The sequence below is a fragment of the Oryctolagus cuniculus genome, chromosome 8 (assembly GCF_051225735.1).
Source record: "Oryctolagus cuniculus isolate XC-2025 breed Fujian yellow rabbit chromosome 8, ASM5122573v1, whole genome shotgun sequence".
Taxonomy (NCBI): Eukaryota; Metazoa; Chordata; class Mammalia; order Lagomorpha; family Leporidae; genus Oryctolagus; species Oryctolagus cuniculus.
In genome coordinates, this window is record NC_142874.1 from 33775248 (window position 1) to 33799080 (window position 23833).

Here is a 23833-nt window from a genome sequence, read left to right on the forward strand (position 1 = left end):
TAAAGATATATTTTATTTATTTGAAAGTCAGAGTTACAGAGAGAGCCATCTTCCTTTCACTCTCCGGGTGACTTCAATTGCTAGGTCTTGCCAGGCTGAAGCCAGGAGCCGGGAACTCCATCAAGGCCTCCCAAGTGGGTGGCAGGAGATCAAGTACTTGAGCCATCTTCCACTGCTCTCCCAGGCACATCATCAGGGAGCTGGATCGGAAGTGGAGCAGCCAGGACTTGAGCTGGCATCCACATGAGATGCTTGCATATCAGACAATGGCTTAATCCACTATGCCACAATGCTGGTCTCAGCCAGAGTCATTGTTGACTAGTATCCCAGTTTGCTTAGAGCTTAGCTCTTGATGGATGTTTTTGGTTGTTTCCAGCTTTTGGTTATTACGAATGGTTATTTACTGTTGCTTCCACATGTAAATCTTTGTGTGGTCATATCTTCTCAGTTTTCTTTAGTAAATACCTAAGAATGTCCTGACTAGGTCCCCCAAAAGGTAGTTGTTTCGTTGTTTTAAACACTCTCCAAGCTGTTTCTCAAAGTGGTTGTGCCATTTTACATCCCTGTCAGTAGGTGTATGAGAGCTCCAGTTGCATTGCCTCGATAGTTACATCTGGCATATTCAACTTTTAAATCAGGGTGTACTTCCTTGTTTTGACTCCCAGCATTTATTTTTGTTTTTTATTTTGACCGCATTTTGTAACATCCTGATTGCTTTGAATAGAACAACATAATTATTTATCATTAGTGGTATTGGTACACTTTGATCAATGTTCTTGGAAACTTAAAATATGCAATGCAGGGTGGGAATCCGGCCTTGCAGCTCAGGCACCGGCTGGATGCCCACATCCCACTTTGCAGTGCTTTGGTTTGAGTTCCAGCGCTGCTCCCAGTTCCAGCTTCCTGATAGTAGGCATCCTGGGAGGCAACAAGTGGTGTCTCAAGTGGTTCAGTTCCTGCTACCCGTGTGGGAGACCTGGATTAGTTCCGTGGCTTGGCCCAGTCCTAGCCATTGTGGGCATTTGCAGAGTGAACCCCCAGATGGGAGTTCTTTGTCTTTCTCCATCTCTGAAATTAAAACAAAAACACAAGCACCTATCTTCAAAATAAACAGAATTTATTAAAAATTAAATATATATTATTTCTATGCATCTAACAGTACTCATTTTTTCCTTTTGTCTTCTTCTTGCTGAAGTTATTTTCAACAATATCCATTTTTTCTTTTATATCTACATTGATGGGTTTATCTATTGATTATTTTTTGCTCATGTAAATCTTTTAGTCTGCTTATTTTATTTCTTGGCCAACCTGTGAATGAAAGGAAAAGGAAAGCAACAGAGATGCACAGTAAGAGCAGTCAAGACAGGCCCGAGGGGAAGAGACTGAGCAGCTGGGAGAGGGGTCAGGCGGCTTGGTGCACTGACTGTTAGTGTTGGAGCACACAGGAGCCCGAGCTCTTCAGGGGGTAACAGTAATCATCTGACGAACAGGGCCTGCTCATCACGGAGGCTCAAACACCAAGTCAATTATGACCTGCTATCTTATCATGGGAGGTTGTAAGATGCGTGTTTGTGTGTGGAGGGGTGGGGTGGGTAGATCTTCCAAAAATCTATGCATGCTCAGGGATTTACATTGCCAATAAAATTGTGTGATACCACAATCTCAAATATTTCAAATTACATTGTAAGTTTGAAGAAATTATATTAAAATGCTGGCCGAGTTTATCTGTGCATGGTGGGTCAATGATCAATGATTATTTTTTTCTTATTTTACCATCTGTAGAAATAGCATATATTACTTCTGTAATTAACAAGTACAAGGGAAAATACCTAGTGTTCAGCAAAAGCATATTAGAGAGGTATCTACAGTTACACACACACACACACACACACACACCCCATGCATATGTCTATTTGGTAAAATGACTGAAAGAAAACATGACTAAAATATTAACAATGTTTTTCTCATGATGGGAAGATTATGGGTGATTCACTTCAACAAAGAACGTGTATTTTATCACGAGAAACAAAGAGTACCAGTTAACGGTGCCTGGTTCCCATTGCCTTCAGGATACAATCTAATCGTTTTCCTGCTGCCTTCACACTTCTCCCCTTTGTGTTGGCCCTGCCTGCTCTCTCAGCTCCTCCCCAGACCACCCTGCACTGAGCAGCTGGTTCTCCTCTACTAACAGTTGTGGTGCTGTGATGGCTATCGGTGGACTCAATGTTTCCAACCAGAATACTAACTTCTTAGCCCTACTTGTTTAGCAAAGGACTTTCCATCAGCACCCGGATACCTTGATCCCAGCTGCTCTACTGCCATTCACTTTGGGAACCAATCCCTGAAGGTAGCATCGGCTCCCACAGGCAAAGGACTTGGTCCCCCGCGAGACTACCCTCACTTCACGCACCAGCCACACTCTGATCAACAGACTGAGGCTCACAGGGATGAGATGCAAAACTTGGGACAGCCTTGTACTTGTAGTCACCGTTTCCTATAAAAACACACGTTAGACCCACCTAGATGACGAGACTCACAGCAAGGTCTGGGAGGGTGGCAGGCACGGGGCTTCCCTGCCCTCTCCCTGTGGAGTGTCTGTGTCACTCCCCCTGTACACGGATTGTTGTTCACTGAGCAGGAAGTCCCATGAAGCGTGGGGGCCTGAGTATTCACTGGGGTTCTGTTGCCAAGGCAATGATTGTGATGGGGCTGAGAACACATTACACCAAAATATGGCACTCTGACCCACTGATCATTTTAAGCTGAAGGAATCTGAGAAAACCGCAGGAGCAGGGATTTCTCTTGACCTTCTTCCATCCCTTCCTCTGGAAGTCGTCATAAAGCCTAGGAGGGACTTTCTCGCCTTTCCTGAGTCAGGTCATGAGAGCCCCCATATCCAGAGGAAAGGAACAGCCTACCCTGAAGACAAAGATCTGAACAAACAGGCCTTGCTGTTTCCCCAAGTTCATTGCCTTTTGCACAGCTTTCCATATTTCATTAAACCTACTATAACAAAAACACTGAGGTTTAACCACTCCTTTGAGCTTTCATTAACTCATGAATACCTATGTCACATAGCATTTATTAAATAAATGTGCATGCTTTTTCTCCTATTTATACGTCTCTGCTCATTTGATTTGGAGACCCATCTGGACACTCTCAGGGTGAGCAAGTCCTTTTCTCCCTCATAATTGATCAGGTCATTGACCAAATGACTTCAGCTTCACTGCCCTACAGGCTGAGAGAGTCAGTTTGACACCGTGTGGTTTAGAGCATCGATTTTCTAACTATGAAATTTGTCTTTCTGGTGAGTAACCTGTTTTTTTTTTTTAATATTTGTTTTATTTATTTGAAAGGGGGAGTACAGAAAAGATGAAGAAGCAGAGAAAAAGAGATCTTCCATCTGGATGATTCACTCCCCAAACGGCCACAATGGTCAGGGCTGGGCCAGGCTGAAGCCAGGAGCCTGGAACACCATCTAGGTCTCCCATGTGGGTGGCAGGGGCCCAAGCACTTGGGTTATCTTCTGCTGCCTTCCCAGGTGCATTAGCAGGGAGCTGGGTGGGAAATGGAGCAGCCAGGACAAGAACTGGTGTTCACAGGGATCTGGCGTCACAGGCAGTGGTTTAACTTGCTTCACCACAACATCGGCCCTGAGTAGCCCCATCTGTAGTCATCTTGTCAGCACAAACTCAGACACGATCCCAGGGACTCATGAGTAAGAAAGATATTCCCACCTCTGAAGATGGCCCAAGGGTTTTGGAAGATCCATTTCAGGAGCCAGGGGCAAAAAAGACCAAACATATTGTTTATTATTGTTTATTATGCATAAGTTCAGATCCTCCCCACCTCTTGTCCTCCTCAGCGGCCCCTGGTCCCAGTCAGATTCCACCTCTCTCTTGCACACACCAGTGCTTCGCACTCCCCACGTTCTACTATTCATTGCCCTAGTCATGCACACACCCTTCTTCTCTAAGTAACAAGCTGCTTGGAGCAGAATGCATGATTTATCAAGCTCTCCAGCCCCCCCTTGCCCACACAGTGGCCCTGGGCTTTGTTTTTAAGGGAGTTAATTAGGAGTCTTCATTTCCTGCAGAAGGCTTCTGCTGCTTTCAAATCCATGTCACCACCTTTTGTGCTGACTTATTCTGTTCTAGTGACGCCGTGAGCAGTAACCAAAACCATTGCCGTCATCTTCTGGGGACTCCCTGTGGATGGTTTTAAAAATCATACTTCATTGACTATGAAGTTAGATATGCAGTCAAATGTTTTTAACCAACGTGGCAGAAGCAGTTCTTTTGTTCCTTTTGAAGGGAACAGCTTCACAAACGGCATCACTGTTTTGAGCTTTCTCTTAATTCTCCAATCTCAAGTAGGCTATCATTTAAGTGTCTTGGATGAATTCTTAGATTTCTCGCAACGAATCACTAGTTTTGCTGTTTTTGTTGTTTATAAAAGGATGTTCTATATAGAGCACGGCCATTCCACGATCAATTCTTTATTTCCTCTCACTGAAAGTCTGATAAGGTTCTGCTTCTTAAATGATAATAAATTTGGACTCAATGGAGTCTCCAGGGAAACCACATTCCTTCTGTAGCTCTCCTAATTGTGTGTGGGGTGATTTGAAGGTGCAGGATTACAAATGGTTTAGTAAGAAGAATGCTAACGTGGAGGGAAGAATTTTGGATTCTGATCCTCAGTTCTATGTAGCTTTATAATCTCAAGGCTCAAATCAGCATATAGTTTTTGAACAACCCATATTATGCTGAGTCCTATGCTAGCCCTCGGAAATACAATTGTAAGCAAGGCAGACTTAGCAGCTTGGAGTCTTGTGAAGCTGACAAACAATGAAAATAACTAAAGGTAAAAGTGCAATATTCAACAGTGTTAACTGGCACTCATAACAGGACCCTGCCCTAGCCTTCTGGGCTGTGGAAAGTGCATGAGTTCCTGGAAAACTGCCCTTTTAGCATTCACTTCTCTTTCTTTTTAGAAGAGCATCCTGATTTTTGTTTAGGCAGCCATCTCTTTTCCACTCCCATTATAAGTTGTCCTGGGCCAGAAAAGCAGATCAGGGACTGACAGTGGCTATGAGATTTCTTTTACCACAATTTATAGGGAAGTCATAGGCCAACCATGGAAAATACGCCCTGGATCTCGCATGCGGAGCCTTCCTTATTGAGTGGTGCCTGCCTGGATGGAAGTTTCCACTCAGAAGTGGGGAATGAAGAGCCCACCCAAGCAGGGGGCCCTGGAGGTGGCTCTTAACTTCACGTGGAAAAAAGCAAAACATCGAGAACTCCTCACAAGTTCTACACAAGAAGGGTAACAGTAGAGACTACTCCTATGCAGCACACAGACGATAAACTCCTGGGAATGAAAACCATGAGTCGCTGGTATGTGATCACGAAGTCACAAGAGACTGCAGTCTGGAAAGTGTGTGTGAGGCTGTGGGGAAGCAGGTTCTCAAACATCAGTGGTGGGAGGGTAGTTGGTGTTTGTCTCAAGGAGGGCCGCTTGGCTGCGCTGAGAGTCATGAATGGTATACATTATCTTGTCCCCAGCAATTCCAATTCTAGGATTTTTTCTACAGCAATGTTAGTATGAATGAGTATGAATATATGTGTGTACATATGTGTGAGGGTACATTGAAAATAAAATTAAAAGGTACATTTCATTGCAGTGGAAAAAATTTCTGAAACCCATGAATTTCTAAAAATTTATTTATTTGAAAGACAGGGTGACAGAGAAAGAGAGGGAGAATATAGAGATAGAGAGAGATTTTCCATCTGTTAGTTCACTCCCCAAATGGCTGCAATGGTTGCAGCTGGGCCAGGCCAAAGCCAGGATCCAGGAGCTTCTTGCAAGTCTTCCATGAGGGTGCAGGGACCCAAGCACTTGGGCCATGTTCTGCTGCTTTCCCAGTCACATCAGCAGGGAGGTGGATGGGAAGTGGAGCAGCGATGACTCAAACTGGTGCTCATACATGGGATGCTGACATTGTAGGCAGCAGCTTAACCCTCCGCCCCATAATGCTGGCTCTGTTTTTTTCTTAATAATTTTTTTCTGAACTTTATGAAGACCCCATGTGTGTGCATGCATGTGTGTGCAAACCCACTGATGGTTTTTCACTGCAGCCTTGCTTGTAGTAGCAGAAGATTAGAAATAATCCACATGTCCATCAATAGGGGCCAAAAAATTACATTATGATAGATCTATGCAATGGGTGCTTTATAGATATAAAAGGAATAAGAAAGCTTGTTATATATTGATAGATAACAATCTTTAAGCTGTATTGCTAAATGAAAAAAGTAAGGTAGAATAGGGTATAGATTATGGTTTCATTTGTTTTAAAAGGAGAGCAAAGAAAAAAATATGCATCTGTGTTTGCATCTCTGAAACAACAATAGGGAGTGAGAGTGGGGTTGAGAGGATTGGGGCACACATTTTGGTGTCTGAGTCATGGGACTGTATCATATATTCACAAAATTAAATTGAGATATCTATGTCCAATGGTGCCAAAGTTATAAAAATATGGAATTGTAATTTATATTTGCTCTACCACACACATTTTGGGTAGAGTCCATTTCAAACCATATATGTTCAGGCACACTGAGAGTCTTTCCAGAATTACTTTTGCTTCTTTTTAAAGATTTATTTATTTATTTGAAAAGCAGAATTAGAGAGAGAAAGAAAGAGAGAGACAGAAAGAAAGGCTGGGAGAAAGAGAATCTTCCATTCTCTTGTTTATTTCTCACATGGCTGCAATGGCTGGAGCTGGGCCCATTGGAAGCCAAGGGCTGGGAGTTTCTTCTACATCTCCCACAGGGGTGTGGGGGCCCAAGCACTTGGGCCATCTTCTGCTGTTTCCCCAGATGCATTGGCAGGGAGCTGGATTGGAAGTGAAGTAACCAAGACTTGAACTGGTGCCCATATGGGATGCTACTGCTGCTGCTGGACCCATTAGTTTCTTAAGAACAGTAGTAGCCACTGACTGGCTGCTTTTGTAGCACCTGTAGCAACATCCTTCCACTTTCCCAGAGGGAAGAATTGATGCCAATAAGCTTCTCTTTGAGTATGGACTGTCCAGTTGGAGACCATAAAAGGACTAGGAGTTGGTTTTGTATTGCGTAGCTCAGAGGTTAAGATTCTCTAAGATGCAGTGCTTGACACAACCTGATGGATAGGTATAAGGAAAAGCCAAGCTCAGACTTGGTTTCTCCTCTCTACCCTTGCAGCTTGCTTCTGATGCCAGCTATGTGTAGGGTTTCCTCATATATCAAGCAAACACTTCTTCCCCCTGGACATCAGCGAGTGTCCTCGGATTCAATTCATCTTGACACTACCCACCAGCTTGAGGTCTCAGTGCCATAGACTGCTCCCACTGCCACACTAACATCTGATACCAGCCACAAGCCCCAGGGTTTTTTTGAACCTGTGCTTTTGACCAACTGGCCGTTAACCAGGGTTCTCACAACCTCATGCTTAGATTTGGTTAATTTCCTGGTGCTGTTCACAGAACTAAGGGAATCACTTGTGTTTACAATGAATCCATCACAAAGACTATAACAGGATACAGATGAGCACCAGCTAGGAGGGCTGCGTAGTGCAAGGCTGGGGCAAGCGGCATGAGGCTTCCATGCCTTCTCTAGGCACGCTACTTTGCTACCAGAAGTGCTCTGAATCCTGTCCATTTAGGGTCTTATGGAGGCTCCATTATGTAGGCATGATTGATGATATCATGGGCAGCCTAGCCTTCAATCCCTTCCCCTTGTCAGAGATCGGGGGTGGAGCTGAAAGTGCCAACTCTCTCATCCTGCCCTGGCTTTTGTGGAGGGGATACACCCCATTCCAAGACCATCCAAGATCCTCCAGCTGCCTGTCAGTGCACTAGCATGTGAGGGTACATCAACAAGTTTATGCAAAATGGTTTTTAATGACAATTTTATTTTGGTGCAAAACATTTTGAAATCCATGTATAGGTTTTTCATTACACATGTATTCCATAAACCTTTTGAAGTCCCCCTGTACCAAAAAACAAAACAAAACAAAACAAAAAACAAAAAACAAAACAAAAAAAACCACCAAAAAACTCTTGCTTTGGAGATTCCAGGGTTTCTAGAAGTTGTATTCCAGGAAGCTGGGACAAAGGCCAGATATATTTTTTACAATATCATACCCACACTCAGAGTCTTCTGCTATTTCCCATTCTATTCCTGCTGCCTGGGAGGAACTCACTGTCATTTGTCCCTGTGTTTTGGGGCAAGTTAAAAGAGCTCGTCCACCGTGAAGAAAGGGAGACATTCCTGGGTTTTCTTTCCAGATCACTTTCATTCAAGGTGGGCATCCATTTTCATTTCTAGTTCCTATGTTCAAGGCATAAGAAGTGAACTGGAATGGCTGTAGGGGCAGGGAGCCTTGGGGGAATGCGCTGAGTGAGACAGCAGGTAGGGTGGAAGGGACCCTGCCTCTGGGAAGGAGAGTCCTACTCCGCAAACCTGCCGATAGTGCAAGTGCAAACCATGCCCAGTGGTGGCCTGATCTTGGCACTGTTCAAGAGCTGTCCAACTTAAGGTTCTTTGATGAAATTATTGGATTTTTGAGACTCTGAGTACACTAAGCTAAACTAACATATAGGCAGATCTGACCTACAGTTTCCTGTCTTGATTTTAGTCAACTCCTCATCCTTGACAGAACTTGCAAATCCTATCATAATTTCTATGTTTAAATAGCCTTTGGTGTGAAATCCTCTAAGATATTTTTCAGGGCTGAATATATTATGTATATTCTTTTGCTGTTGTCCTTAAGATAACTTTTTAAATTTTAAAGAGAGAGAATTTTTTAAATAGAAACAATATTGCCTTCACTTTAATAAGGTATGTGACCTTATGATTTAAGCATTGATGCATTTTTCAAAAGGATGTGACTTTCCTAAAAATGTACACCTAGCTAGGATTTATTTATTTATTTATTTTAAGTTTTTATTTAACGAATACATATTTCATAGGTACAGCTTTAGCAATATAGTGGTTCTTCTCCCCATATCCGCCCTCCCACCCTCAACTTCCACCCTACCTCCTACTCCTTCTCCCATCCGTTCTTCATTAAGATTCATTTTTGCTTATCTTTATATAAAGAAGACCAACTCTATACTAAGTAAAGATTTAGACAGTTACTAGCAAGAACTTAGAAACTTTCAAAAGAAAAGTGCTCATAAAAGAGGAAAAAAGAGCAGACATACCAGGATGCCCATTGGGCCCAAGCTGGTCACCGTCATCTCTCTGTGTCCACAGGGGTTATAGGCCCCAACACAGACACCAAAATTCCTGGATGTTCAAGGCTCTTATTAAATCATGTGGCATCTGCATAGAACTTTCACTTGTAATCCCCTACACTTTGGTACTTATAACGCCAGCTACAATATGTAAGTGCTATGTAAATCGTTCCTATGCTGTATGCTGCTCAGGAAAGAACGTTTAGTGAGGATGCAGTTTTTCCCTAATTTTTGGATCCATGGAAGTGGAAATTGTGACTCTGGAAGGCTGACTGTAAGTCAAATAAAGTGTAAGAATCAGATGTCTCTGTGGAGGTGTCTGGGCAACAACTACCTTTTCTATGATAATCTCAGCTAAGAATTGTATAGACCCTAAAGTATTTGTGCTTCATCTCATATCTTTTGACATGTGGGTAAAATCACATTAGAGAGGGCAATGGGAGATGAACTACTGAAATCATTTAGGGCAACTTACCCATTTCACAGCCATGGAAAACAGGGTCCTGCTGTGGCTTGGATGTGGCTTCTCCTCCAAGGGTTCATGTGTGGGAACTTGGTCCGCAATGTGGCTGTGCTAAGTGGTGATGGGGCCTTTAAAAGGCAGAGCCTCGTCGGGTCATTAGGCACTAATGCTGGGGGTGTGCCCTTAGAAGGAACTAGCACAGTTCACAGGGACCCCAGTCTTGTTCTGGCTTCCTGCCTTGTCATCTTCCTGTTGGATGGGCTCCCTGTCTGCTGCATCTGCCGCAAATTCTTCACCAGAGTCCAGCAGAACCTGGCACCTGCCTTTGAACCTCCAAAGCTGTGAGCTAAAGAAACCTCTTTTCTTTATAAGAAAGGTATTTCATTATGATAATGGAAGATAGACTAATACAGGTCCTGAATTGAAAAACATGTTTATCATAATGGTACAGTGCAGTGCTAGGATTAGGGCAAGGATTAGAGCAGAACCCAGGTCTCCTGGCCCCTAAGTCAGTACCCACATCTATGTTCAGATAAGACATAGCACATGGCATCAAAATTTTGGGGAAACTGTTGACTGAGATATCAAAGTTAGTTTCTTGACGATGATGTCACTGGTATTTTGTCTGAGTTTTTTTTTTTTTTTTTTTTGATATAAACTAAAGATGGTGGAGTCTCCTAATTCTTGTTGGAATGGAATAATAAGAAGACATATCAGTTCTGGCAATTCTCCATCATCCCGGCCTTGTAAACCACTTAACAGAAAACAGATATGTTTATAAGAATGATGTCAGGGTTCCTTAATCAAAATGATTTTCACTTACAGCCCTTCTTGTGCCCAGAATGGATTTCTTGTCATTCTTTGGGTTTGTGCCACGCTGTCACAATGCCCTTGGTGAATGCACACACAGAACTGAACTGAATAACTTTAAGGGCACTGTGACATGAGAGAGAAGCTGAAATTAGCTTACAAGCACTGTGTAGTGATGCTGGTCAAGGACCTTCTTTGTTCCGGAAAATTGCTAGTTTCACATGGGAAAGTCAAACGGAATGATACGTAGAAGGATAAACATCTTACTCATTAAAGTTCATGAGTCTCCTCAGTGTGCTCGATATAATAAGGAACAAAGCCTTGGAGAATACAGCAAATAAACCATGACTGTGTTCAGAGGCAACTGAGAGTGGGAAGTTGGGGTGTAGCTTTCTTTACTGGATGTGGGCAGCTATTTTCCTCTTGGGTCTGTCTTTCCATCTCTCAAGGTTGCTCTCCCATCTGCAAAATGATGCATTTTTTTTGTTTAAAGATTTATTTTATTTCTTTGAAATAGTTACAGAGAGAAGTAGAGCCAGAGAGAGAGAGAGAGGACTTTCATTCCACTAGTTCACTCTCCAAATGACCACAATGGCCAGGGCTGAGCTGATCTGAAGCCAGTAGCCAGGAGCTTCTTCCTGGTCTTCCACGTGAGTGCAGGGGCCCAAGGAGTTGGACCATCTTCCACTGCTTTCCCAGGCCATAGCAGAGAGCTGGATTGGAAGTGGAGCAGCCAGGACTCAAATGGGTGCCCATATGGGATCCCGGTGCTGCAAGCTGGGGTTTTAATCCACTGTGCCACAGTGCTGGCCCCAAAATGGTGCATCTTAATACCATCAGCTACTACAAAATAGAGTCATAGGATTCAAACTGTATACCTAAACGTTTCTCAGTGTATAAATTCTAGTCTGATTGATTTGCCCCTTGCTCCCCACTGGGGGACCTCACCAGTGGTGCGCTGTCACCAGTAGCTGTTGCCTGTAGTATTGCCAGACACCTTCCCATGCCATGGCGAACTGGCAATTCCAACATAGAACATGAGATGCCGTACACTGAGTAATGGCTTCCAAAGATATACAGGAGTCTTACTTTATATCATGAAAGGGACTTTGAAGATAGGACCAAGTTAGAGATCTTTAGACAGGGGGACAACACCAGAAGAGTAAGCAGGAACCTAAATAAAATTAGAAATATTCCTCTAAAAGGGAGGCAGAGAAATATTTGATTAGACAGAAGAAGGTAATGTGACAAGTTAAGCAAAATGATATGCCATCTTTTTAAAAAACTGACACATAAAAATCATACATATTTATGGGGTTCCAAGTGATGTTTGGATCCAAATTGATATTGCATTATGTTCAAATCAAGGTGCATATGTATCTCATCAAATGTTCACAATGGTTCTTATGTTTAAAATATTTTAAGCTGGGGCCGGCACTGTGGCACAGTAGGTTAATCCTCCACCTGCGGCACCAGCATCCCACATGGGCACCGGTTCTAGGCCTGCCTGCTCCTCTTCCAATCCAGCTCTCTGCGATGGCCTGGGAAAACAGTAGAAGATGGCCCAAGTCTTTGGGTCCCTGCACCCATGTGGGAGACCAGGAAGAAGCACCTGGCTCCTGGCTTCAGACTGCACAACTCTGACCATTGCAGCCATTTGGGGAGTGAACCAAGCAGAAGGAAGACCTTTCTCTCTGTCTCTGCCTCTCACTGTCTGTAACTGCCTTTCAAATAAATAAATAAAATCTTTAAAAATATATTTAAGCTGTCAAAAGAACTTTCTTCTATTTTTAAAAAGTTATTTATTTATCTGAAATGCAGAGTTATGGTGTGTGTGTGTGGGGGGGGAAGTGGGGAGGAGAGAGAGCAAGAAAGTGGGGGAGGGAGGGAGAGAGAGATATTTTCCATCTGCTGGTTCAGGCCCCAAATGGCCACAAAGGCTTGGAGCTGAGCCTGGCTGAAGCTAGAAGCCTGCAACGCCATCCACATCTGTCACATGGGTGGCAGGGCCCAGATATTTGTGTCATCTTCCACTGCCTTCCAAAGGCAGGAAGCTGGATTGGAAGTCGAGCATCTGAAACTCAAACAGGCACTCATATGGGATGTTAGCATCAGGAAGTGGCTTAAGCAATTGTGCTGCAATGCCAAGCCCATCTTCTAGATTTTTTGAAGTACATAGCACATTATCATTCTCTATATTCACACTGTTGTCCAATAGAACACCTAAATTATTTCTCATATTATAAGTACCACTTAGTACCCAGTGATCAACTCTTCTGCATCCTTCCCCCTTCTACTCTCCCCAGCCTCTGGCAACCACTGTTCAGCTTTCAAGTTCTTTGAGGTCAGTGCTTATAGAGTCCACAGAGGAAGGAGATCATGTGGCATTTATCTTTAGGTGCTTGGATTATTTCCTTTAACATAATGACCCTTTGGTTCCATTCCTGTTGTCATATCTTTTTTTTATGACTGAATAGTATCCCATGTTCTTTTTTTTGTTTTATATAATTTTAATTGTGATTAAATGATTAAAATGAAAACCTATCATATTGGAAGTACAGGATGCATGAGGGTGTAGAGGAAAAACTAATTGGTCTTTGTAGACAAAGGAGTCTTATGCGTTTAATGTGGGCCACAAAGTTGAATAAGTTATCAACTCTTGTCCTTAAAGAAATAGCTAGTAAAAAGGAAGTATTAGGGCTTCATATGAACAGTTACATAATGAAACAAAGAACTAAAAGTGCCTCTAATAAAGATATACCTAAGGCGCTTTTTATGTTAATTTAATTTTCCTCCTTTAAGATTTAAGTTACACATGTTTCATGTAATTCACATATAAAGATTTGGGAACATAGTGATACTTCCTACCCCACCCTCCCTCCCAAGCATGCTCCAACCCTTCTTTCTCCTCCCTCTCCCATTCCTACTTTCAATTTTTATAAAAATCTATTTTCAGATTATTTAATGATCATAAAGTTAACCCTACACTAAGTAAAAGAGTTCAACAAATAGTATGAAGGAGAAAACACTGTTCCTCAACAGAAGGGACGAGGGCTGTAAACAATCATCATCTCAAAACATCCTCTTCACTCCAACACCTTGCATTTTAGGGACTCTATTAGTTACCTTGGATTAGGGAAAACATATGATATCTGTCTTTTGGGGATTGGCTTATTTCACTAAGTATAATAGCTTCTAGCTGTGTCCATTTTGTTGCCAAAGGCAGAATTTCATTTTTTTAATAGCTGAGTAGTACTTCATAGTGTATATGTTAGGTAAGAAGTCAGACATGAGCTTATGTGTGTGTGACAGGCCTAAAGAGAAGACGTCTATGTCCAGCATATGCATCTGCATCTCAAAGTCATCCCAGTATCTGCATCCTGCCCTGCCCCCTCCTACCCTATAACCTGCCAGGTGGGGGTCCCTGCCCCTTCTGCCTGGCAGTCTTCCACAATCTCCCAGATGCAGCCCAGTATCTGCATTTCAAACACCTTGCTCCGGATCCCAATTCTCCAGGGGGTCCTGCTCACCCTTCCTCTAAACTCAAGATGGCATCAGCTAGCCTTCCTCCTGTCTGATACCTTCAGGGGAAAACTCAAATAGAAGTTTTTCTATTTACATCCAAAAAGCCCTTTGTTCCAAGAGGAGCAGAGGTGGGGAAGCAAGACCCATCTCCTTAAAAACCCCTGGCCTCAACCAGACTGTGCACTCAGCCCTCTGCCTCTATGCTGAGTCGCCCGCCTGGCCTGGTCAGGTGTAATCTCTCCACTCAACCATGTAACCTCGCTGCCCCCCACCACCCCCAGTTCGAGTGACTGGGCACTCTCTCTCAGGTCCTGTCTGAAGAGGTTCCCATCCGTTTTTACGGATGTCCCTTCCCTAATAAACTTTGCTACTTCTACTTTCCACTACACTGTCTCATGCCTGAATTATTTCTTGTGCGAAGACAAGAACCCTGCCATTCACCGGTAACATTTCCATACAAATTTTAGTATCATTTTTTCTAGGTCTGTGAAGAATGTCATTGGCATTTTGATTGGGATCAAATCTGTAAATTGATTTTGGTACTGTGGACATTTTGATGACATTGATTCTTCCAATCCATGAACATGGAAATTTTTTCCATTTTTTAATGTCTTCTATTTCTTTCCTCACTGTTTTGTAATTTTCATCATAGAGATCTTTGCCATCCTTGGTTTAATTTATTCCAAGGTATTTAATTCTTTTTGGAGCTATTGTGAATGAGACTTATCTTAAAAGTTCTTTCTCAGCCATGGCATTATTTGTGTATACAAAGGCTATTGACTTTTCTGTGTTGATTTTATCTCTTTCTACTTTACCAAACTCTTTTATGAGTTCCAATAGTCTCTTAGTGGAGTCTTTTGTATCCCCTATGTATAGAATCACATCATCTGCAAGTAGGGATAGTTTCACTTCCTCCTTTCCAATTTGTTTCCTTTTGATTTCTTTTTCTTGCTTAATGGCTCTGGCTAAAACTTTCAGGACTGTATTGAACAGCAGTGGTGACAGTGGACATCCTTGTCTTGTTCCAGAGTTCAGTGTGAATGCTTCCAGCTTTTCCCCATTCAATAGGATGTTGGCTGTGTGTTGGTCATAGATTGCCTTGATTGTGTTGAGGAATGTTCCTTCTATACCCAATTTGCTTAAGGTTTTCATCATGGAAAAATGTTGTATTTTATCAAATGTTTTGTCTACACCTATTGAGATAACCGTAAGGTTTTTGTTTTTCAGTTTGTTAGTGGGATCTATCACATTTATTGGTTTGTGAATGTTGAAACATCCCTGCATACCAGGGATAAATCCCACTTGGTCTGGGCATTGTTCCCTAATCTGCCATGTTGGAATCAACTTCTATTTTCTATACATACCATATTTTCTTTATCCATTCATCAGATGATGGACATGTGGGTTCTTTCTATTCCTTGGCTAAAGCGTTGGGGGGGGGGCGGTGCAGATTGCTCACTGACAGAGTGATGTAATTTCCTTTGGCCATGTACCAGTACTGGTGGTGTGGTATCATATGGTCGTTCTGTTTTCAGTTTTTTTGAGGTTGCTGCTTTCCCTAATGGCTGTACCAATTTATATTCACAACAAAAGTATGGAAGAATTCCCTTTCCTCCTTGTGTGGTTTTTCAGATGAGGAGACAGGACACGGGAGCATCCATTCTAAGAGCATGCCACTGCATAGCTATGCACTCTCACTTTTATTTAGAGGGTACCAGTAAGTCTACAAGCCAGCAGGCAAGGTTATATATCAACTTAAGACTTTGGGAAAAGGAATTCAGTCTGGTGGTCTAAGCTAGGGATTAGAGTTGCATTGCAAATCCCAGTTAGATGCTGCTGCAAATTTACAAATTCCTGGAAAACACTCCAGGTACCAATTCATGTCCATTAGCCCCCTGCTGCTCCTGCTGCCACATTCCCTTGGGGCAGGCTTGCCCATCCCCTGGCCTGTTTTGGTATGAGCAGAAACTGCTGCAGTGCTGCTAATTTTAGGGGGGTGTGCCCCCCAGAGGCACTTATGCAGCATTCTCTACACTCCTTACTAACAATTGTTATCTTTTTTTGTACTAGTCGTAACTGGAGCACAGCGATACTTCACTGTGGATTTGATTTGCATTTCCCTTATGATTTGTGATGCTGAACATTGTATCATATACTGTTGGTCACTTGTCTGTCTTCTGTGGAGAAATGTCTATGTAATTTTAGTTCTTACTTTTAATCAAATTGTTATTCCTTGCATATTTTGGTTATTAATCCTTTGTTGGGTGAGAGACATGCGAATATTTTCTTCCACCCATTAAATTGTTTCTTCATTCTGTTGACTGTTGGCTTTGCTGTGCAGAAGCTTTTCAGTTTGATGTCACCCCATTTGTCTATTTTTGCTTTTGTTTTCTGTGCTTTTGGGGTCTTATCCCAAAAAAAAAATCTTGCTCATTCAATGTTCTGCCATTTTCCTTGATCCTTTATTCTAGTAGTTTCATAGGTTTGGGTCTAATATTTAATTTTTAATTAATTCTTTTTTATAACTTTAAAAATGTATATAAAGGTAACAAATTTTACGTGCTTCAAGCATACAGTTTTAAAAATGTGATGATACTTCCCAACCTACCCCTCCTCCCACCTTCACTTCTACCTTTCCTACTACTTACTTTCTTATTTTCCTTTTAATTTTTTAAAAAATATTGTATTTATTTATTTGATAGGTGGAGTTATAGACAGGGAGAGGGAGAGACAGAGAATAATGTCTTCCATTTGCTGGTTCACTCCCTAAATGGCCACAATGGCCGAATCTGGTATGATCTGAAGCCAGGAGCCAGGAGCCTCCTCTGGGTCTCCCACATAGGTTCAGGGGCCCAAAGACTGGAGCCATTTTCCCACTGCTTTACCAGCCATAACAGAGAGCTGGATCAGAAGAGGAGCAGCTGGGACTAGAACCGAAACCCATATGGGATGCCGGTACTGCAGGTGGAGGATTAACCTTTTGTATCACAGCACTGACCCCTCTTTTTAATTTTTTAAAAGATGTATTTATTTATTTGAAAGTCAGAGTAATACACACAGAGACAGAGGAGAAGGAGAGAGAGAGAGAGAGAGAGAGAAAGAGAAAGAGAAAGAGAAAGAGAGAGAGGTCTTCTGTCTGATGGTTCACTCTCCAGAAGGCCGATCCGAAGCCAGGGGCCAGGAGCCTACTCCAGGCGGGTGCAGGGGCCCAAGGACTTGGGCCATCCTCCACTGCTTTCCCAGACCATAGGAGAGAGCTGGACTGGAAGAGGAGCAGCCAGGACTAGAACTGGCGCCCACATGGGATGCCGACATTTCATGCCAGGGCATTAACCCACTGCACCACAGCACTGGCCCCCCTCTTTTTAATTTTTACAATGAAATATTTTCAATTTACTTTATAACCACAAATTCAATCCTTTTTATAAGAACAGATTTGAACAAGTAGTAAGTAGAAAACCATTGTTCCTGAAGAATATAGACCAAGGCTTTACAATAGTGAAATCTCAAAATGTCAGTTTTGCTCATATACATTACTTTTTTTTTTTTACTCTGTATATTAGTTAACACAAATCAGATAAAACATATGATATATTTCTTTTGGGGACTAGCTTTTTACATTAAGAACAATGGTCTGCAATTTCATCCATTTTGCTTTTGAGAAACAAGATTTCATTATTTTTTATGGCTGTGTAGTATTCGATTGTGTATATAAACCACATTTCCTTCCTTCCTTCCTTCCTTCCTTCCTTCCTTCCTTCCTTCCTTCCTTCCTTCCTTCCTTTTCTTCTTTCTTCTTTCTTTTTAATTTATTTTTAAGGAATACAAATTTCATAAGTACAACTTTAGGAATATAGTTATTCTTCCTACCATACCCACCCTCCCATACACACTCCCACCCCTCCTCATCTTCCCTCTCCCCTTGCCAGTCTCATTATCCATTAAGATTCTTTTTTTTTTTATATAGGCAGAGTGGACAGTGAGAGAGAGAGATACAGAGAGAAAGTTCTTCCTTTGCCATTGGTTCACCCTCCAATGGCCGCCGTGGCCTGTGCGCTGTGCTGATCCGAAGGCAGGAGCCAGGTGCTTCTCCTGGTCTCCCATGGGGTACAGGGCCCAAGCACTTGGGCCATCCTCCACTGTACTCCCAGGCCACAGCAGAGAGCTGGCGTGGAAGAGGGGCAACCGGGACAGAATCCGGCGCCCCGACCCGGACTAGAACCCCGTGTGCCGGCGCCGCAAGGCGGAGGATTAGCCTATTGAGCCGCAACGCCGGCCAAGATTCATTTTCAATTAACTTTGAACACAGAAGACCAACTCTATCCTAAGTGAAGATTTCAACAATTTACACACACACACACACAAACTGTTTGAGAACTGGTTTTAAGTTAACTCTCAGTACAACTCATTGGGGACAGAGGTCCTGAATGGGGAGTTAGTGCACAATGAGTCATGTTGTTAATTTAACAATTAACACTCTTACGCATGATGTCAGTGACCATTTGAGGCTCTTGAAAGAAACCACAATTTCTTTATCCAGTCTTCAGTTGATTTACATCTGGGTTGATTCCAATCTTAGCTATTGTGGTTGAGCTGCCATAAGCATGGGGTTACAGATAACTCTTTCATATGCTGATTTCATTAACATTGACTCAATTCCTAGGAGTAGCATGGCTAGGTCAAATGGTAGATCTATTTTCAGATTTCTATAGAATCTTCATACTGTCTTCCATAATGGTTGTGCTAATTTACATTCTCACCAATAATCTATTAGGGTATTTTTTTTGTCACATCCTTGTTGGCATTTGTTATTTTTTTGTTATAAAACTAAGTTTATTCTACAATACTTTATCATAATGAATCGCATTTCTTTGGTAAAATAAACTTTATAAACATTTTAATAATCAGAGATTAGATACAAAACTAAACATTTGTAAGCTGTTTTAATATAAGCAAAAAGACTGGCAAACTAAGAAGTGGTTCATCTACTGGCAGTTATTCAAACTCAGGATAATTTTTATGCTACAGCAGAAAAGAGGGTAAGGAAACAGTTCAATAAGAATTTCTTGAATCAGAAAGCATTCTTACACTTTCATTTAAAAATAAGTAATTATAGTGGATTGTCAATTAGACATTTTTATATATGATGGCAACATAATGCTTTAAAATTAAGCACTTAGTTTAGTAAGAAATATACAACAATTTTAAAAACAAGTTTGACAATGGCACTTGCAGTTAAATGCAAAGAATGTGCTTGGAGAAAAAATGGCAGGTACTACATTAAAATACTGTACTTTGCCTTTCAATAGATATTTTAACTACATCATTAACATGTTGAAGTAAACTTTAAATCAAAGCTTACACATTTCAAACAAAACACTACAAAAATATGTAAACTATAAAGCCTCAAAGGTTCTTAGTAAATGCTATAGCCTTCATAAAAGGGTGCTGAAGTTTCTGTAGTATTTAAAGCAATAGTTTTTACAGCCTTGTGATGTTTTCACATTTGTTTCTTAAATTATTGGGAAAGGCCTCCTGGTCTACTGATATATATATATATATATATATATATATATATATATCTCCCCTCCACACTTTCACTAACTTTGAATTTGTGCTAATGAATAATTAATTAACCATTTAGTAAGAAACCATTACATAATGCCTTAGAAAGCAAAAAAAAAAAAAAAAGAAAAAAATTTATAGATATACTAAATTTTACCATAAACAAAGGAATCTAAGTCAAGAGGAGTCATTCTGGCTATGAGGACAGGAAAGGCTCAAAAGTGGAAAAAGGGAGGTGCTACACCAAGTTAGCTTCCTACAAATAAAAGTAATGTTTTCTTTCTCTGAATTTAAAAAGTAAAATATTAACTATAAGCAATATATTGCATAAATTTCAAAAGTATGCATTCAAGAAACACTGATTCTATATAGGTTGTGAAAGATGAAGATTAACTGTGCTGAGATAAAACTTTGGCTAGGGTTATAAACTGGAATCAGTTGTAACAAAATTAATAATATTTTGAAGCAAATTATGTTAGCTTAAAAATCACAATTTAAAAATATGTCTAAAAATATTTAACCTCTCTGAGGTTTCCAAGTTGTTTGTATTATAGCATTTGTTAATTTTCAATTGTTGGATAATAGCCATCCTAACTGGGGTAAGGTGAAACCTCACTGTGGTTTTTATTTGCATTTCCTGGATGGCTAGCGATCCTGAAAATCTTTACATGTATTTCATCCTTTGAAAAATACATGTTCATACCCTTAGTGCATTTCTTAACTGTGTTGCTTATTTTGTTGTTGTTGAGTTTCTTGACCTCCTTACATATCCAGGATGCTAAGCCTTCATCAGATGAGTAGTCTGCAAATTCTTTCTCCTATTCCGTCAGTTGGCTCTTCACTTTGCTGTCCAGAAACTTCTTAGCTCCATGTCTATTTTTGCCATTGTTGCCTGTGCTTCTGGGGTCTTATCCAAGAAGTCTGCCTGTGCCAATGTCTTGCAGTGTTCCCCCTAAGTTTTCCCCCAGTAATCTGATGGTTTCAGGTCTTAGATTTAGATCCTTGTTCCGTTCCTCCGTGGACAGAGTCTTGGTGTTCTCCTTCCTGGCCTAAGGGTGCTCTTCACGGCACTCGCGGGCTTCCTTGGTCGTAGGCCCACAGGTCTCAGCCTGGTCAGCCAGGAGCTGCTTTGTGAGCCTTGTGAACTCTCAGCTTGTGGATGTGTTCCATGAGAGCCTGCTTGTTCTTGAACCCGTTTCCCTTCACTTCAGGTACAGGCTGTGATACACGTGACCATCAATCTTCTTAGATTCCCAGTATCTCCTGAGCAGCCGGAGAAAAATCTGCCTCCTCCTCATCCAAGTCAGCTTCTCTGGCATCCGCGCATTGGCTGTCCTATGCTTACCTGTGCCCATATGCCTGCCCCTCCCGCATGCCAAGGTGGCTTTCTGGCACCGAGCCAGGGAATGGACAGTCACGGGTGTGCAGATGATCAGCCCATCTTTGATCAGCTTCTGATCTGCTGACCGTAGTTGGCAATGGTGGTTTCATTGGTCTCATTGGGGTCCAACCAGACCTTCTTCCTGATGGGGGACACTGGAGGCGAGCCTCCTTTGAAGCCTGAGCACACTCCGGGCTGCAGCTGAGCCAGCAAAAGGAGAGGACTCCCTCAGTGTGGGATTTTGAGAGCATCATGAAGGCCTGGGTGTAAGGAATTTCTGACCATCTTTGCTACCTCCTACAGGTCGAGTTGGAAGATAATATTAAAGTTGAGTCCGATTTGGTGGTCAGGTTTTTCTGTTCTCTGTGGTGTCGCCAGACAGTACTGCAAAGAAGAAAGCAAGCCTCTTCCTGCTTATGACATCTAGCGCCAGAGTTTCCCTGTTTCAGAGTAGGCGCACTGCGGGGAGTCCAAGGGAGAGACGCAGGGTTACCCACAGCTGAGAAAATCCCTTTGTGAAGAAAAAAAGGAAGACACAGCTCTGTGAGAGTCCTATCATGCAGAACCCTGAGTGTTTCTGTGCCTGATCAGGTGTTTGTTTCAAACCTTGGGGCTTCTGTGAGGAGTGTGAGGGGGTTGGTCCTGAGAGATTTTAAGCATTGGTTTTACGGCTTTGGCAGTGTGACAGCCTGCTTAGCACTCTATGTTTAGCTCATTGTAGCCCGATTTATCTCTTCCTAAAGGTTACTGCTCAAGTTAGAGAGGGAGAGAGAGACAGACAGACAGAGACAGAGACAGACAGACGGACACACAAACACACACACAGAGAGAGAGAGAGAGAGAGAGAAAGAGACAGAGAGAGAGAGAGAGAGAGAGAGAGAGAGAGAGAGAAAGATTACACAAGGACAGTGACAGAATAAGAATGCCGTAAAGAAAAGTGAACGGAAAACAAGGTAGAAGAACTCTTCTGGAGAGGGAGAAGCTACGTCTGCAGTCTCTGAATACCTGGGCTGGAATCAGAACCATGGTGCCTGGTCCTGTCCCTGTCATCTGGAAACCAGACCTGAAAATCAGATGCCTAGACTTGTCTCTGGAAGCCAGATCCTGCCTCTCCCTGCTCCCTGGCCTCTGGAAGCTGGAAAGGGAAACCTAGCCCCTTGTTCTGCTTCCAGAGCTGGATCTGGGGGTCAGCTGTGGAATTTCCAGATGCCTGCAGTAGCCCAGCCCTTTCTGGAGGAGATGGCAGGGCCCTGAAGCTGAGAAAAGAGGAAGGATGGCCGTAGACTCATTGTGGGGTCACAGGCTCACTTGGGAACTTGGACATGGTGTGGGGGTAGTGGTGGCAGCTCTGGAGACAAGCAGGACCACCTTTGGGGGAAACCTTTGTGTGTTTCATTAGGTCTGGCATTTAGGGATGGGAGCCCTGGTGCTGGAGAAGTGAGGGACCCCAGGGGTGCGTGGCTGCTTGCACATCCACATCCTTCTTCCCTGGGGCATGCCTCCCCCCTTCCTTTCCTGGGCATGCTCAGCAGAGGCAGCTGAGCTCCTGCCTGCTAGCATTGCCTCTGGGCTCTCTTCCATGTGCCATGTTGCCTTGGCCACTTAGGCGCTGACTTAGAACTAGGCAGAATGAGGAAGTGCAAATGTTGAACACAGCATTTCAAAGGCCCATGGAAGCAGGAGTAGGAGTAAAGAGAAGGAAACAAAAAAATAAATGGGCCAGGGGTTGGGAGGAATAAAAGCCTGTCTGTGCAAGAGAGGATTTGGGATAAACTCGCCAGCTGACTTCTAGGTGAGTTCTTGCTCCCTCTCTCTGGGCTGTCCCATCACTTAGGCTGCAGGCAATGCAATGTCCCAGTTTCTCTACCATAGAGTTGCAAGAGGGGTCTTCCTTCAGTTCCTGATAGAACCCTTACTTCCTTCTGAAGACTCATCAGCATGGCCACTACTGTCCACATTCCCAACATCATTCTCGCCAGCTGGGCCTGTTCAACGTGTGAAAGAATTCATGGAGGAGACATAAATGAGGGGTGGGGAAGCAGTATTTATTTATATATTTATTTATTAAAGATTTATTTATTCATTTGAAAGTCAGGGTTACAGAGAGAGGAGAGAGAGAGAGAGAGAGAGAATCTTGCATCCACTGGTTCACCTCCTCCTCACCCCCAATTGTGGTAATGGCTGAGTCTGGGCCTGGTCTAACCCAGGAGTCCAGAGCTTTTTTCTGGGTGCAGGGTCCCAGGATTTGGGCCTTCCTCTGTTGCTTTCCCAGGCGCATTAGCAGGGAGTTGGAGTAGAAGAGGAGCAGACGGGACTTGAACTGGCTCCCATATGGGATGCGGGCACTGTAATCAGTGGCTTAACCCACTGTGACACAGCACCAACCCCAGCAGGATTTATTAAAAAGGATAGTACACACTCAGGTCTGAATGCGGGAAACCTGTCTCCATGAAGAAGGAAGGAATGCGGCTGCCCCCACAAGTTGTGGTTGTCTGCATAGGGTGGTCCCTGGTGCCTTAGTGGAATATTCAGTGGAGTTTGACTACCACTCATTTCTGTGTCCCTTTCTTTGGGAATCTCAGAGGTGTCATAGTGTCTCCATGTGGGACTACAACATCATGGTGTCCTGTGCCTGATGGGAAGCGTGCCTCAGGTATGTGATGGGGAATGGGTGTGCCGAGTTTGCAGTCATGGTGGATGGACACAGGAAGGGGTGGGGTTGTGTGCTGCAGGGGTTCAGCACAGAGGCTGCTGCATTCTCCTGCTCCTCCTCACTCACTATAGAAATCACCATAATGCTCTCTTACACCATTCC

General features: G+C 42.8%; 1 pseudogene; it reads right to left on the reverse strand.

Moving 5' to 3' along the window:
- Positions 1 to 1152: 1152 nt before the first annotated feature.
- Positions 1153 to 22988, reverse strand: LOC100338922 (large ribosomal subunit protein eL19-like; annotated as a pseudogene).
- Between the last annotated feature and the right edge of the window lie 845 nt (positions 22989 to 23833).